At 38.3% G+C, this 17,879-nt stretch overlaps 1 protein-coding gene across 11 annotated transcripts in view; it reads right to left on the bottom strand.

The window, feature by feature from the left end:
• The window catches only part of KIAA1958 (KIAA1958 ortholog), a 168,699-nt gene that overhangs the window by 75,745 nt on the left and 75,075 nt on the right, over positions 1–17,879 (bottom strand). The window lies entirely within an intron of this gene.

Here is a 17,879-nt window from a genome sequence, read left to right as displayed (position 1 = left end):
CAGTTAATGTGACATTCTACAGCAATTCAGGTAAACATAGTTTATAAATATTCTGTATGTAATTACAGGGCAGATTATAAAAAGTGATAAAAAATATTCTATGTTTTGCAAAATGAGAACAGATTCACAGATACAGAGAACAAATGGGTGGCTGTCAGATGGTAAAGGGGTGGAAGGGTGGGGCAAAATATGTGAAGGGGAGTAAGAGGTATATATAATAAATAATTCACAAGGATGAAATACACAGCATGAGGAATATGGCCATGAATAGTATAATAACTTGGTATAGGGACAGATGGTTACTAGATTTTATTGTGGTGATCATTTCATAATGTATTCAAATGTCAAATAATTGTGTAATACACCTGAAACTAATATAATACTGTACATCAACAATATTTCAACACACAAAAAAATCTGATGTTTTGGGAAAGTAATGAGGATAAAACTTCATAGCTAAAAAGACAGGACAATGAAATCTGAGTAAGGCTATTATAAACAAGATGTAAGGAAGGAGGTATGTTTCCTGGATAGTTTTACTTTATTAATTTATTATTTATATTCTGCCACCAAAGGCTGGAGGTACCTCTTTCTATTATGACTCACTCATGATTAAGTAATGTTGCTCTGCAATAGCGGTTCTCACACTTCAGTAAGTTTCAGAATCACTTAAGATGCTCAATCAAAATCAGATTCCTAGGTACAGGCCCAGGAATCTGCATTTAAACTAACACCCCCATGCTCAGGGTAAGGTTCAAGAGAACACACTTTGACAAAAAAGTTCCAGTGCTTATGGCTTATCAAGGAAGCCCTACTCTGTTTTACTAGATTTTTTTAAACAATGATTAAATTCAATGGTATCATTTAAATAATTTCCTCTCAGTAACATGTAATTTAAAATTGGGATGTTAACATTAACAATGAAAACATTTGTCAAAATTACCACAATTATGTCAGACATGGTCTGGGTGAAACTCAAAAAAGAAATTCTAAAAATGAAATCACACAATAGAAAAACCAGGTTATCCTAGTGATGTTGAGAGGCAAACACTAAGGTTAATTTAAAACAAAATAAAAATATAATTTCTGACTCTATAAAGTATAATATAAAATTATTTTGTTTATCCCAATTATCTTATTTAGGAAAACTTTAATTTGTAAGGCTGTTCGGTGGGAAGTCTTTGAAATAACCACAAACAATAAGAAAAATAAAATTTCTAATAAGTTGAATTTTATTCATAAAGCACACTGTTTTTGTATTATATACATTTATGAATGTCCATATTATTTTAAAATGACAGTTGTTAACTTCTAAAGTCCTCATAACTTTATAAAATGAACTAAAAAACATCACTAAACTAGCTAGCTAATTAGATATTTTTATAGGCATATTTTTGAGATATTTCCAAAATTCCAATACACAACAATGTATTTTATGCTTCATTAGACTTAACTTTTGGCTATGCTACCTTCTTCCATTTGAAACTGTTTTCTGGATCAACAATAAAGATGTATATCTTTCCATTAGAAATGTGAAGCCATCTTAACCTTTTATCATGCTGACTTCCCTGTTTACATGCAAAGCCCAAGCGGTCAGCACATCTGTTTATTGTGGCTACTTGTTCAAACACTTATCACAAGAGTTTTCAAACTTTAAACATAGACTTTTTAAGAAATAAACATTCATAGACAACTTTAGGGAAAGAATTTCCAGTTCTTCAACTTTCACATTGAATGTTCTCTAAAACTTATTTTTCTCAGATGAAGATCGAGTTTTCCATCTCAAACCTACTGTGTTATGTACTCTGGGGATATCAAAGGCTTTGAGAAGCCAAATAAAATTTAACTTTGGTTTAAGGCAAGTACTAACATATTTTTCCCTAGACAGCCACGTAACTGTTAATTAACAGAGGTGATCAAAGTTGTAGAAAAGCCAACGGTCAGCATAATCTTTCTCCCTTAGGGATCTCGATTGCATTATAGGAGTGGGAACTGCATAGCTAAACGATTATTTCTTTATCTGTGAATGGCTATAACTTTATTGTGCATCCATCTTTTTTTCTGGTACACAGCGTGCCCTTCCAAGCCATAAATTCAAGCATTTCTCCACTGTCTCATCACCATGGCAGGTGACTTCCTGCAAAGATGGCAAGTGTGTATGTGGTTCTCTATTCAGTCCTGCTTCCCCTGCCACTCTCTGGTGTCAAACAGGGTCCAGGGAAACTCTGATCACCAACCCAAGCTTCCCATTACAGTTCTTCAAGAGTGATTATTAATTTTTTTGTTTTTTGGCCACATCCCACTGCACGCGTAACTTCCCTGTCCTGGGAGCAAACCCATGGCCCCTGCTATGGAAGCGCTACCACAAGGGAAGTCCAACAGTGACTGTTAATTCTGCCACTCAGCAAAAGAAAACTGAGGTCTCACACCTCCATTTGATAGTTACAGTCACACTTCTCTTAGCAGCATATCCAAATCCCTGTTTCATCACTGCGTTTGGCAGCCTTTCTTTACATACCATGGTTCCAGCCGAAGATTTCTAGTTTTATTTGAGAAACTGTTTCTGCTTCTTTATGTCTTGAAGTGCTCTCAAAGAGAAGTCAGAATTCTGATCCAGCTCTTTGTGTCTGAATGTGACTACTGCAACTTCAGTTAATTTTTGAAATTTTATTTTTGGCCCACACCACACAGCATGTGGGGTCTTAGTTCCCTCATCAGGGTCGAATTGGACCCCCTGCATTGCAAGTGCAGAGTCTCAACCACTGGACCGCTAGGGAATGTCCAACTGCTGCAACTTCTAGTCCCTGACTTGGTGCCTTGCACTTAACACGGATCCCATAAATGTTCACTGAATGCTTTCTGATTTATGAAATGTATTCTATGAAGTAGTGTTACATTCCTGAAAGATTCTGGCATTCATCAAAAACACAGCAAACTTCATTAAATTTTGCTTGAATGTATATGGTAAGAAATAGAATTTGGATTCTAAATAGCAACAAAAATTGTTTTCAACACAAAGATAAAGATCACTTTCTATTTTCTTAAAAGAAGTATGTATATGGTTTAGTAGGCAAACTAAATGAGCCACTGTCATTAATGAAAAAAAATGCACTGAGATGAGCAAAATGCTTTTATTGTATCAAGGAAGTTGTGATTAATAACAAATTTTTTAAACTGAATGTGGGTAAAATCCCAAAAGGTCTTGAAAACTGGATGAAGAAGATGAGGTGGCAGTCCAAAATATGCAAGTACAAATTTTATTTTTCTAAACAGATCAGGCATTTAACAATTTGAAACGAAGTTTTACAAACGATGAATGAGTAAGCATCAGAATCATGTTTCCTATGCCTACCTTGACCCTCACATACCAAACAGCCTAATCAATATAAGTACCCAGACCTAAAATGTAGCTTAGCCCTGTCTCAACAAATCTGCTCTTCGACCCAGTCAGTGCCTCCACCACCAGCCTATGTTCTCAAGCCTGAAACCCGAGTACCATCCTTGACACCTGCTTTCCCTCCCTGCTACAGCTAATCCATCAAGTCCTGCTGGGCCCGCAGCATTTCAAGCACACTTAATAAGTAACTAAAACATGTCAGGAATTAAGTAAACTGAGTCTGAATGGATGAGTGCTTTTGTGGAATGTATCACAGACTGAGGGAAACAGACAATAACACAAATAAATAAATTTTAGACAAACTGACAAGTGCTATGAAGAAAAATAAATGAGTACTCTGAACAAGAATTAAGTGACCTGCTTAAGGATGGATGTTCCAGGGAGGACTCTAAGACCTTTCAGGTGAGACCTGAAAATGAGAAGCCGATCATACGAAGTATAGGAGGAAGAGTAGAGGGAACAGCACATGAGAAGTTCCTACAATGGAAACTGAGTTAGAAGACCTGAAAGAATGTCAGTGTGCCCAGAGAAAAGTGATCAAAAGGAGAGTGGTACGAGGAGAGTTCTAAAAACCCACAGGCCAGACAGATGTCGCCGGGTCGTGTCTATAAGTCATTATTAACGACACTGTATTCTACCCTAATAAAACTAGTTGCTCAGAAAACTACGTGGTCAGATTTGTACTCCTCTACTATGATATAAACTTATCTCCTCCCATGCTAAGAAAATCTTCAATAAACTGTGCTCTATATTAAAGTAGGGGTGAGTTCACATCTGGATGATCTGGTAGAAAACATTCCCAGACAATGGAATGATCCATAATCTGAACCTCTTCAATGGAAGCAGAAGGTCAGAGCCGGAGAGAACAAGAGAACGTCCAAGTCAACCCCCACCTCCCCTCCCTCTAAGAAAGGGTGTTAGAAAAGGTATGAAGTTTTAAAGCAGATAGCTTTTCTATACTTATTTATAGTCTCTATGCCCCATTAATTACACTGTTTTTCATGTATTTATCATCAGTGAATTCTGAGTAGCCAGCATGTGTTCCAGCACACCAGAGCTACCAAATGATGACTGGGTTTGAAGACTGCCTGAATATGTATTATGAAAATAGTTTTAAATCCATAGATCTGCACATATATTTTAAAAGACTCAACATCTTGAATTTTGCTCTAAGTCTGATATAAAAAGGGAGAACTTCTGGACATGCATGGCTTGCAAAAATGGATTTTAAAAAGGTGTGCCTCTCCCCCAGACCTTCAGTTTAGATTACCTCCCTTCTCACCACACCATAAGCCTGCTGGGCTACTATTTTAGGGGTGCTTGCTATCGCTATCACTAGGATGGTTTTGGTTATAAGTAGGCTGAGCGAACAAACTTTGTACACAGAAGATGTGAGTGACCTTGGTTCTTCAGATCAATGGTTACTTATTTCTTGCCTGTACCATCCATAATATTTATTGCTGTAATAGTTATTACTAAAACTTACTCAAAGTTTCTCAAAAGGAGAAGCCATCCCATAAAACTAGTGTAGTGAAATGGGCCTTTGACAAATGTAGCCAACAGACTGAAAGGTTTTAGATTACTGACTTTCAAGGGATCTATGATTTGGAGAAGGGCCCTGGGAAAGAGCCTCAACACCGGCCCAGGGACTCTTTGGAAAGCCTGTGTAAAGTTTTTATGCAGAGAGCTTTTCTCTACTTATTTACATAGTCTCCATGCCCCATTAATCCAATTATTTCCTCCCTTATTAGGAGATGGCATGAAAAAACACATAATTAGTTCAGTATCTTGTGTTCTCATTTAATCTGAGAAGATTTATGTTAGATTTAAATTCAGAGCCATTTACTTCTACTGCAGTGGCACTCAATTTAACAAAAAATAAACTTACCTATCTCATCCCTTTTGTGATTTTATTAAAGCCATACATCTGAAGCAATAAGAAACATTTAAACATTTCCTGATGTTTAACTTCTTTTTAACTCATTCAAGAAGACTATTTAGTCTTTTTACTCGATAGAGAAATGATGTCCAAATTCTCTTTATAAACCAGTGAAAGATAAGCCCATAAGCTTATTAAATAAAAGTATATTTTAAATTTGAAAAGTAAAGAAGAAAGTAGAAGAAATCTGGTGAGTAGATTTATATTTATGAGGCTGCAGTGGAATTAATATTTAATCCACATGTGTAAGTACACACTGTGCCCCACCTAGCATTTTAAGAAGACTTGTGGGGTGCAGTCAAAGGTAAGTCTCTGATGCTTACACAGATGGCATCATCATTAGAAGAGATAAAAAACACACACAGAACTAATTAAAAAGACCATGCATGGTTGTGTAATTAGGCACTGAGTTTGTCGCATAGGTTGCAGATCCTACAGGAATTCAGAAAGAGAGAGAAGTCAAAATGAGTTTGAGATGGGTTGGAGCTCTATACCATGGGGGAACAGAGATTTGGGTTAGGTATTAAAGGATGGGCATCACTTGGTTGAGCAGAGCGGGAGGGTAGGGCATTCCAGGAAGAAACTGCATGAGCAAAGGGCAAGGGATGGGAGGACTTGTGCTCATGAGGACTGTGAAACACTGATCCTGGTTCAGGGGTGGGAGAAGGGCTGGAGTGGGGAATAAAGCCAGGCCGGTGGGATGCACACTTAGAGAGTCTTATATAGTGATTATAAAGATATACATTAAGGAAAGGAGACTGAATATACCAAGTACAAAGATCCTCCACATGCTAAACATTTGAAGAACCTACTCTAAAAAACAGTGGAAACAGTGTCAGACTTTATTTTTGGGGGCTCCAAAATCACTGCTGGTGGTGATTGCAACCATGAAATTAAAAGACGCTTACTCCTTGGAAGGAAGGTTATGACCAACCTAGATAGCATATTTAAAAGCAGAGACATTACTTTGCCAACAAAAGTCCATATAGTCAAGGCTATGGTTTTTCCAGTGGTCATGTATGGATGTGAGAGTGGACAGTGAAGAAAGCTGAGCGCCGAAGAATTGATGCTTTTGAACTGTGGTGCTGGAGAAGACTCTTGAGAGAGTCCTCTGGACTGCAAGAAGATCCAACCAGTCCATCCTAAAGGAGATCACTCCTGGGTGTTCATTGGAAGGACTGATGTTGAAGCTGAAACTCCAATACTTTGCCCACCTCATGTGAAGAGTTGACTCATTGGAAAAGACACTAATGCTGGGAAGCACTGGGGGCAGGAGGAGAAGGGGACGACAGAGGATGAGATGGTTGGATGGCATCACTGACTCGATGGACATGGGTTTGGGTGAACTCCGGGAGCTGGTGATGGACAGGGAGGCCTGGCATGCTGCAATTCACGGGGTCGCAAAGAGTTGGACACGACTGAGCGACTGAACTGAACTTTAAAAAAAAAATAAACCCAACATTTCTCCACCTCTGACATTCTCTACCCCTCTTATGGTGTTATTTTCTTCCATACACCTACTACCATCTGACATAATATATATTTACTCAACAACCTTTTTGGAAAAGGCAATGGCACCCCACTCCAGTACTCTTGCCTGGAGAATCCCATGGACGGAGGAGCCTGGTAGGCTGCAGACCATGGGGTCGCTAAGAGTCGGAAACGACTGAGCGACTTCACTTTCGCTTTTCACTTTCATACATTGGAGAAGGAAATGGCAACCCACTCCAGTGTTCTTGCCTGGAGAATCCCAGGGACGGGGGAGCCTGGTGGGCTGCCGTCTATGGGGTCGCACCGAGTCGGACACGACTGAAGTGATTTAACAGCAGCAGCAGCAGCAACAACCTTTTTAGCATTTATCTCTGCCCAGGTGAGCTGTGAGCTCTGTAAAAGCCAGGACTTTGCTGCTTTATTCCCAGGGTCTGAAAAAGCTCTTGAGAAGTAGGAGCATTCAATAACCATTCATATTTTGTTGACTGAAGTAACATCAAAGCTGAAAGGACAGTTACTGAGATAACTCTGTGTGCATATTTATACAATCTACTTTAGACCAACTGTACTGACTGCATTTAGAAAGAACTAAAAATTAAAATAGGTGACACAAAATTCAATTTGGGGACTCACAGAGTCTCAAAGTCACTTTATCCTTTATTAAGGCTCTTCAGAGTCAGCTGTGGTCAGGAACAATGATATGGATGTCTGTAATAATGAAATGACTTATAAGCCCACTGAAAGCTTTTCCTAGGGCTATTTCCTTAAGAAATAAGGATCTATCAGCTCTCACTCAAATTGCTACATGACAGTATCTTTATCTTACTATCGGGATAAGGAAAAAACAAGTAGTAATTCTTTAACTATACCAGAATATATCCACAAAATCAATATATCCCCCCAATCCTGACCTCCCCTTTAAAAGGAGATTATATTGGCATTTTGGTGTCATCCATCTACTAGGTTCTTACTTTTTCTATACATATGTTCATTTGATATAAATTTTCTTATGACTCTATGTTCAATGAAAATGATCTTGGTATTTTAAAAAAATATGCCCTGGTTGCTAATCTTATGATCAAAGTGAAAGTGAAGTCGCTCAGCCGTGTCCGACTCAGCGACCCCATGGACTGCAGCCTACCAGGCTCCTCTGTCCATGGGATTTTCCAGGCAAGAGTACTGGAGTGGGGTGCCATCGCCTTCTCAAGGCCTACTTTAATTTTGTCAGGGGTTCCAAAGTCATATTTGTCAACATTCATGTTTCATTTTTAAAATACAGCAATAGCTTCTAATCCCTGTAAATTTATAAAAAAAAACCAAACAGGTATATTTACTTTATAGGTAGAAAACAAAGTGAGATAACCTTATAACTACCATAAAATGTATTAAAAAGTCAATGTCTTCTTTCTCCTTTAAACACTCAACTCATTGTACATTTCAATGCTTTTTCCTTAAAACCTTAAAACTCAGGCTATTTATTTTCTAGGATTGTTAACATCACTAATTGAAGCCAGACTTATATGCTATTATAGCTATCTGACGAGCAAATTATTTTTATGCTCGGTTAATCGTTTCCAATAATGGAAGTAGAATACATTTCTTACATATACACTCAGGAGCATGAAAATTTAGCACAATAGTACCAGTCAGTCTGGTATGATTTTTGATAGTATTTTTCACTGAAGCAGAAATCACTTAAATAAACATTAGTCATCTGCTCATTTCTCCTGGTTGTACAGAATGTGACTCTAGAATCTCTGGAGAATTCTCTCCTTGATAAAAATTTAGAAATAAAATAGAGCACAAAAAAACACCAGTAATTATTAAATAAACAAAATGCAGGCCAAAGAAACTGAGGCCTCTTCCTCACCCATATTCACTGCTGTCTGCATATATGAATTAAATCAGGCCAAGGAGCTGTGTTTGTTGGAAAGTGAGGTAAGACATCACTTGTGTAAAGACTAGGCACTGACTTGCAGATCCTTGCAACAAGGAATTAATTTATGGCCAGCAGGGTGCAGAGTCTCCATTTTTAATGAGTTCTCAGGTGGTTCTAATAGGGCTGTGGGTAAATAGGCCATGCTTTGAAAAACAGAGTTTCATCTCTACTTCCCCCTAAGAGGCCTAGAAAATGACTCTTCTTTCAAATAAGCCTCAGCCCAAGTCTCAGTTACAGCAGCTGCCACAATGCTAGGATGGCCAGATTTTCCAATCTGAACATTTTTATGTCCCAGACAGAAGAGGTGCTTCATAAATGTTTAAGTGACTTCTATTCAGTGAAAAATACTATAAAAAATCATACTGGACTAGTACTGTCATTCAACAAAATAATGGATGAGTCAAATAACGGTTTCCCTCTGAAATCCACTGGATTCAGATTTTTTTCTTTCATAACACCTCCAAATTTATTAAGTTCAACACTGCTTCCCTAATTGCCAAACATCATTTTTAAAATATAACCTTTCCTGCTCCATCCTTCAGGGCAGCTGATGTAGGCAGTGTAGTGAATGGTTAATGGCTCGTGCTGATAAGAACACCTATGTTCAAATCCCACCTCTGCTGCTTAACCAGTTATGTGAACCTGCATATGCTTTTAAACTTTAGCCTCGGTTTTTCCCACTGTTAAATGGATATAATAATTGTACCTATGTCTTTAGAGTTGTAAGAGAATTAAGGTCGGAAAGCAAACCACTTAGCTCATTGTTGGACACATAAATAATCTAATTCAACTCCTTATACATATCACTGCTGAGAAATGTCTTCCAACTCACTAAATCAACGTCTTCCTACTTCACTCGAGTCCTTCTCTACTGATGCTTTAATCTGCAGTAAATATTTACTAATTCTTCCAAGACAGATTTATAAAGGCCACCAACGTTGGGCATAAGTGAACATACCCCACCATGGGTACATGGAAACAAATGGAGTTAACATCTATCTCTACAACAGCTCTCAGGAGACCTTTCCTTCCACATGACCTGGAATCCTGTGATTTGACAAGCTCAGTTGTGTCACTGTAAGAAGAGACACGTGACTGTGTGAATTCAGTAAGGTACTAAACAAAGGTATAAGCATGGAATTCTCTCTTCTAAAAATGCTGCTATTTTGAATTAAATGAAGAAAATGAAGGTTTCCCCTCAATTGCTCCTTCTGTTCAAAAAGAGATGCAGCACCCCAACGGTGATGCAGGAAGTCTTAAGGGCAGCCCTGTTAGCTAGGGAAGCTCGAGGCCAGCCACGCTTGCTTAGAAAGGAGTGAATTCAAACAGGCTTCACAAGGAGGAGATTCAACATTCCGTGACAAACTGAGGAGACACAAAAGGCAAAAGGGAGACCAGATGACAGGCGTGAATAAAAACTAGATGAAGCTTCTCAAATCTCAAACTTAATTTCAAGTCACAGAAAAGAAATTTAGCATTCAAAGGCGAAAGAGTAGAACGAGAGAATAAATATTGTACTGTATTAATCACAATAAGGAGCAATTTCATCTGGGCCAAAATATATTCTTAAATCAACCTTCGAATGTGGCTGCATTTTCAAGCTTAGCAGCATGAAACCCACATGACTGTAATTAATGTAATAAATCATGTTGTGGAATTTTCTACAGAATCTGACAGCGCTCATTGATATACTGCTTATTAGAGACCAGAGATTTCTCCTGCACTTTTTTTTTTATTATACTGCCAGAGACACTGAATCAACAACATCTTCTGATGTGTCTGAAGTATCTGCTGCTGGTGTGATACATAAAATATACAGTAAGCTGCTATCAGACTTGGATATACAACACATAATACCCAATTTCCAAGAAGAATTTGTTGTTTAATTTTTACTTTTCTAGACTTAGGTCAGTTGTAGAAGATACGTGATGGATTCATTAGAGATGCGACATTCACATTTTCCATGGTTTCAGTCATGAAGTCACAGCCTCACACAGCATGACTCTCCTGTCCAGTTTATTTCATGATGACTCCATCAGTTTATAGAGCAGAATACTGTTAAACAGGCGTTATTTTATCCATCTCTGTGTCCTTTCCCTGTCTTTCAAAATCTGACTCCTAAGTAAAGTGTTCTTGAATGTTAACCCCTTTTCAAAAGTAAAACTTAGTCCTTGTGCAGTTCAGGAATTCAGCCATGAATGCACTTGACCTCAGTGAGTTTCAGTTCAGTTCAGTCGCTCAGTCGTGTCAGTGAGTTTACATACTCTTAAATATGCTTTGCATATATAAGCATTTTCTAATTTAGAAATACTGAAATTAAAAAAAAAATGTTAAAAAATTTTTTTAATTTTTAATTGGAGGATAACTGCTTTACGCAACACTGTAAAACAATTATCCTCCAATAAAAAAAAAATTTTTTTTAAACCCACACTAAAACAAAGCATATGGCTTAATGGCCCTTTATTCACATGGGTACCTATTCACCTGAGGAAAAGATTAAGTATACTTCCCCTAATAAAAATAATTTTATTCATTAATCATGAAAGTAACACATTTAATAATAAAAATAATTTTATTCATTTTATAATAAAAGTAACACACTTAATATAAAAAAATTTCCCCAGAAAATAAAGGTTAAAAAAGAGAGAAAAACTGCCCATAAATCCATCCTTCAGACAGCCACTAGATACACTTTGGTATGTATCTCTTCAATTTAAAATTTTAATTAAAAATAGTATTCTTTAATCACCAAGAGTCTAGTCCATTCTGTATTAACTATACACTTTTCTTGCAATTTTTTTTTCTGAAAATATTGCTCTGTCTCACATTTAAGAGGAAAACTTTAACATGGTAATTCCTGGATAAGCTACTGTTTCTGACATATTCCTTCTGATCATCTGAAATGATATATTTTAAGACTTGAATAAGACTTTGGCACTGGATTTATTATCCACTGATTTCACAGAAATTTATTTCTTAGCTATTGAGAATTCCCTATGTCCACCCTTGCCCCCTTTCAAACTGTTTTCCTCACAGCAGCCCCAATGAATTTTCCTAAACGAAACAGGAAATGAATCTCTTATTTTCTTTCTGGAAATTTTAGTATTTGCATATTTGGTTCACTACTTAATAAAAATATATTTGGCGCTTCAACACAATAGGCACTGTTTTAGGCACATCTGTACATGTCTCCTCACCTGTTAAAGCACTTGAATTTTCATCCCCTTGTGGTGGAGACAATTAGACAATAAAAGCAGATGGAGACTGGGACTAAAAAAGAAGAGTAAAAGTTCTGGCAAAGTTTGGGGGAAATTAAAAAAACTAAAGGAAAACTGGTCCACGTTTTAAGAGGCCTGTTAAGTGCTAAAATGATGAATGCTGAAATGTGTAAGAGAAGAATCACCATGGTCAGTAAGCCTAGTGGTGAAGAGCATGAAACTTAGGAACCAGACTGCCTAGGTGAGAATCCCAGCTCTCCCATTCTCTTACTGTATGACCTTGGGCAAGTTCAACCTTTCTTTGCCTTAGTTTATTCATCTTCGAAATGGGGTTAATTATAGTCCTAACTTCACAGAGTTGTGAGAACTCCATTACCAGAAGTAATTAGTGAGATAATAAGCAGTCTGTAAGTATTAGCTATTATAACTGCTATTCTGCATGCAGTAATCAGAGAGCTCGGAGAAGGCAATGGCACCCCACTCCAGTACTCTTGCCTGGAAAATCCCATGGACGGAGGAGCCTGGTAGGCTACAGTCCATGGGGTCGCTAAGAGTCGGACATGACGGAGCGACTTCACTTTCACTTTTCCCTTTCATGCATTGGAGAAGGAAATGGCAACCCACTCCAGTATTCTTGCCTGGAGAATCCCAGGGACAGGGGAGCCTGATGGGCTGCCGTCTATGGGGTCGCACAGAGTCGGACACGACTGAAGCGACTTAGCAGCAACCGTATATGACCCTGCCTACTGAAGAGGATTTTGAAAGTAAAACAATCATCACCATTTGTTAACAGTTCATCAGTATGTCAGTACTGAGTATTTGAAAAGTGACTGTTCATGAGTTTGCTAAAATTCTATGGCTTCAATGAGTGAGAACAAACTCAAGCACAATACATGAGGCAACATTTGATAAATTTAGGAGATGAAATGGTGTATCACGATGGAAATAATTACAGAAAACTTCTTCATATTAGAAACCATTTCTTCCTTTAAATTTCCCTGCAATTTACAGGACTGCATATCTTAATTAATAAGGATCAAAATGTGACAGTATCTTTTACTGAAAATGCATAATACACTAAAAACCACAAAGGAATTATTCATCAACTCGGAAACAAAAGATGTATGGCACATAAAGTAAAAGAAAACAGATAACACGTAAAAATGAAAATGCACAAAACTCTAATAAATTACCTCCTCCTTTTTGAGTGATGCTATTAATATTCATTAGATTCCATCCAAGAAGTAATAACCCACTGGATAGGAGGATGCCAATTCCTCTTAATTGAGTCAAAGGATAATAACAAAACATATTTTTGAAAAATTCATTATAAAATAAAAATTTTAATATTTATCTATATGGGTTGGCTTTCTATTGCACATTTATAAATACAGGCAAAACAGGAAAATAAAGCCCTTTTCTTAACAATGAGATGGCTGTCTTCCATTATATAAAATAATAACTTAGCAGCAGTAATTATAACAGTATGAAGGTGTTGAAAAGCTAGTGACTTATAACATAAATCAGAATATACTCAGACTAAAAATTTATATAAAATATCATTTCAGGTATTAAGAAATATGTATTTATTATTCACTGAACCAAACCCTAAAGTCAAATTTACAGGCACAGCACATTCTAGGATCATAAAGATCCTTTATTTTTCTTGCTGAATGAAGTTAGGTAAAAAATTAAGTAATACTTAAATTATCTAATTTTTAAATTTCTCAAGGGCATGACATGAGGAAGGTGGCCAAGTAAGACATCCTCACCCTGTCTCCCAACAACAATTTGGCATCTATCCATGTACAAAAGTGCCTTTGTGGGAGCTTTGGGACTGGGTCAGAGATTGTGAAACCCTGGTACAGTCTAAGACCAAGGATGGCTGTTTTGAGAAGGCAAGCTTGCGCCCAGGTGGCTGACTCGCCAACTATGGTCCTGGTTACAGAGCCAGAAACAGTTCCATATCGTAAGGGACTCAGCTACGCCCCCAGCTGGCTTTGACCCTGTCACCAGCACTATATGCCAAGAGACGCAGGAGGAGTCACGCCCACCCATAGGTTGGGTAATAGCATACAGATCTTAGTTCTGGCTGTGGACCCTAAGTGCCTCCAGCTTCTCCTGGCTGTGGTGTGGAGCCCCAGAGGGAAGCCCACACAACTCAGTCTGGAGATTCTGAAAGGGCCTGCAACAGGGCTCTGGCCCATCCCAGCCACAGTCACCAACAGTCAGGTTGATATAGGGACCTGGCAGGAGATACTCCCATCCGTGCCCCTGGAAAATCTGAAGGGGCCCTGAACTTGCCACCAGCCCCATCACAGGAACAGGCCTGCATGTCCAAAGACACGGAGGGAGATGCTCCTGTTCACACAACTGCAGACGCTAAAAGGGCCAGACAAAACTTTGCAACACAGACATCATGGTGGGAGAGCTGTGGCTTCCAGCGTGGTGCTGGTGTCTGAGACCTGTCTCTGGAGGCCTGCTGACCAGTCACCAATTATCCAACTCCCCTCTCTACAAAGAGCCCTTCCTGGCAATATCCACATTTCACTCAGGGAAGGCCGAGGGGAAGCAAATCTATTTATACAGCTATAGGAGAAACCAACACCAGATTCCTGTCCTGTGTTCTTACATGTAAACAAACAATTAGATGAGGCATCAGAAGAAAAGTGGCTGCATTGAAGAGAAGAAAGAAGAAAAAGGAACACAGAAAATAAAGGAAAAAATTCAAAGACAGAAAATAATTTTTTTAATCGAATTTAAATTCTCAAAGAAGATCTGATAAATTATTATAACTATAATCTCCATAAAAGAATACAAGTACTAATGGAAAACTTTAAAAAGTTATTTCAAAAAGGAATTTTCAGCAATTTAAGACTCAAAGTTTACGTCCCACCTATCCATTCTTGGGAAATTATTTGATGAACTCCCCCAACAAAAAAAAAAAAAGGAGAAAGTAAAGGGAAACATGAAATCTAGAGAACAGTGGTTACAACCCAGAGGAAAACTCAGGATAGGTGGGAGGGTTACCTCAGGCTTACATTAAATCGACTTGTCTAAACTGCAGCAGCAAGGCTGAAGGCCTGATATGGGGACCCTGGAGGGACCACAAAGATATGTAAGAGCATGTTCTTTTGTCAAAATATGCTACCAAAATTTTAGGAAAACACACACACACACACACACACACACACACACACACACACACACACACACACACACACACACACACACACACACACACACACACACACACACACTAAAATGATACTGTATTTCACTGACTGAAAGATGCACTACTTCACGCTGCAACATCTCTGAAAGTATGCTGCACACAGTGAGAACTTACTCTCTGTACCAGGTATTGTTTTAAACCCTTTACATGGATTAAGTCATTAATCCACGTAACAGCCCTTGGGAACATTCTCCTTTCAGTGTCCCAAAGGTTGTGAAATTCATCAAGATGAAAGGTAGTTTAACCTCAGAACACTAATAGTTATGCACAATATTTACATTGTCAAAACAGTATAAATGGTTTTGGATGTTTACAGTCAACCTAAGGATAAAAAAGAAAAAACTAGTTATGGCCGCAGAAGAAAATGAAAATACGGACAATCCTGTGAAGTTAAGAAGATGACAAGAAGGGGGGAGAATAGTAGAAGGCAGCATATGAACACTAATACCTTCACCCTTGGGTTGAGAAAGCGTATTTATTTCTTCTTTCATTATCTTTAGTTTTCTGTTGGTAACGTGTTTTAATGACGTTACAATCAAATAATGGGAGGGTAATACAAACTGAGTTAAATCCTCATCATTGATAACAAGGAATCTGAAGGTATTTTCTGAAGTTGATAAACCAAGAAAAAACAAATCAAGAAACAGAAGTATAAGCAGTTTACTTCGAATTTTGGAAGAACTGAAAATAGACTCAAAAGAAGTTTCCTTTGAAGAGCAGAATTATGAGGTGATGAAAGCTGAGGTGAGACTGTTATTGTTTAGCATTTATAGACTGCCAAGTACATTAATAACTTTGACAAAAATGAAGAACATTGAAAAAGGTAATAAAATTATTGTTTTTGTCTAAGAAAGCAATCAAAATTTTAAGGCAGTACTGATCAGGCTGCTATGTGTATCATAACTGAAGTCAATAAAGCACCTAGGATGCATCAATCATTAAGTCAGATTTATGGTTCTCTGATCACTGTACTCATCACTGTTCTCACCTAAAATAAAGCTTAAAATCACCTTGCAGTCACAGAAGCATAACTCATCATTTTTGCCATGTTATATAAATACTTTTTTTTGGGTCTAATACACCCTTGGGAACACAAGACATTAGTTATATAAATGAGATCCAGACTGAAAGAGAAGTTATTGCTGGGCCTAAACTACAGCGGGTCACCTGCACTCTGCCCAGCCCCGCTGAGCCCCAAGATGGTCAAGCAGCTCAATCTGGGAGGAGCGGGAGGAGTCCGCTGCTTCTCGCAGGAAAACAGAAACAGAGATGACGTCTGAAGCTAAGACTGTGGTACTCTGACACTTGACGTGTCTGCCCACGGGTTGTACATTATTTCATCTCTCCACACCACAAGGAATGAATACCATGGCTAGAAAATCAAGGTCAATGCCTCCTCAATGCGGAACTGGAGCCTGGTTTCCTAGCAGTCTTACTCAAATCCAAATTCACTGAAGAGAAGCAGATCCTCAGGTTTACAGCAACTTATTAGGCTGCTGTATTTGGATGCATTCTGAGTATCTGGGCGGTCTCAATCATATGCTGATGAACTTTAAATATGTAAAAACAACAGTTTTTGCTACTTTTACTGGTAAAATAGAAAAATGCTCTGCTGCTGCTAAGTTGCGTCAGTCGTGTCTGACTCTGTGCGACCTCATAGACGGCAGTCCACCAGGCTCCGCTGTCCCTGGGATTCTCCAGGCAAGAATATTGGAGTGGGTTGCCATTTCCTTCTCCAATGCATGAAAGTGAAAAGTGAAAGTGAAGTCGCTCAGTCGTGTCCGACTCTTAGTGACCCCACGGACTGCAGCCTACCAGGCTCCTCCGTCCATGGGGTTTCCCAGGCAAGAGTACTGGAGTGGGGTGCCATTGCCTTCTCCGGAAAAATGCCTCTATTTTAAAGAAATAACAAGTCACCTGGGAGGATTTTCCTGTAAAACATTAAGACAAATGATATTTAAAAGGAAGTGAAGCATTGGGAAAAAAGCTGGTAAAACTTCTCAGAAAATTATGCATTTGTACACTGAGAGCAATTAACTTGATTTTCTACTTCTGCCTTTCAGAAAACTAGTAAACAATTATATTTGTAATTCTTAAAGATAGATCATTAGTTGTCTGTAAAAATAAGCAATATTACAAGTTTAACTAAGTTCATGTTATTTTTAGGTATGTAGAAAGTGTCCCGAATAAATTATGATGTGAAATAGGTTGCCTGTAGCCACTGTACTTTTAATTTCCAGCTAAGAAAGATCTTCCTTTCATTTATCATAGTGACCTAATTGTTCACTTAACCACTTTTAGCCATATATCACTCTGCTGCTGCTGCTGCTAAGTCGCTTCAGTTGTGGCCGACTCTGTGCAACCCCATAGACAGAAGCCCACCAGGCTCCGCTGTCCCTGGGATTCTCCAGGCAAGAACACTGGAGTGGGTTGCCATTTCCTTCTCCAGTGCATGAAAGGGAAAAGTGAAAGTGAAGTCGCTCAGTCGTGTCCGACTCTTAGCGACCCCACGGACTGCAGCCCACCAGGCTCCTCCGTCCATGGCATTCTCCAGGCAAGAGTACTAGAGTATGTAATCACCCTAGTCTTCATAAATATGCTATCTAAAGGCAAACAATTCAGTCTTAGTTCAGGAAATATAAGACAAGTTTGTTTTTTTT

Source organism: Giraffa tippelskirchi, chromosome 1 (genome assembly GCF_054371585.1).
Source record: "Giraffa tippelskirchi isolate mGirTip1 chromosome 1, T2T-mGirTip1v1.2.pri, whole genome shotgun sequence".
NCBI lineage: Eukaryota > Metazoa > Chordata > Mammalia > Artiodactyla > Giraffidae > Giraffa > Giraffa tippelskirchi.
Note: the sequence above shows the minus strand (reverse complement) of the source record. Positions and strands in the feature narration are given on the sequence as shown.